This window comes from Odontomachus brunneus, unplaced genomic scaffold (assembly GCF_010583005.1).
Source record: "Odontomachus brunneus isolate Ranch 3 - 2012 unplaced genomic scaffold, Obru_v1 Obru_scaffold_263, whole genome shotgun sequence".
NCBI classification, from domain to species: Eukaryota; Metazoa; Arthropoda; class Insecta; order Hymenoptera; family Formicidae; genus Odontomachus; species Odontomachus brunneus.
In genome coordinates this window covers 101,250-101,709 of record NW_022639713.1, presented here as the reverse complement: position 1 = coordinate 101,709, position 460 = coordinate 101,250, and positions in this window count along the sequence as shown.

Below are 460 nucleotides of genomic sequence, written 5' to 3'. Positions count from 1 at the left end.
CCGAACTCGATGCTACACAGCGGAGAGCAAGGCCTACGACCGACTCGTATCTGCTTCCTCAACCTGCCAAATATCACATCCTCGCAAACAAGGACCGAAGCCAGTACGTTAGCTGCGCTCTGTCGATTTTTATCGACTCTTGTTTGCATCCCGTCGACTCCCCGAACAAGGACCGAAGCCAGTAAGTTAGCTGAGCTCTGTCGAGCTTTTTCGACTCTTGTTCTCAGCCTTTCGACGAGCGAGATCGGGGATGAATACGCCGATACATCGGCTACTCACTCCTCATCCCGTCTCTTACGACGCGGACGTGCGAACGAGCGCGTCTCCGCCAAGATTGCGAAGACAGCGGCCGTGCTGGGACACGGAGTCGATACCGCCGACACCGCGCGGTCCCCTCTACCAACCTCGCGAATCGCTTTTTTTTTTTTTTTTTTAACTCAGGGGAAAATGCATTACGCAT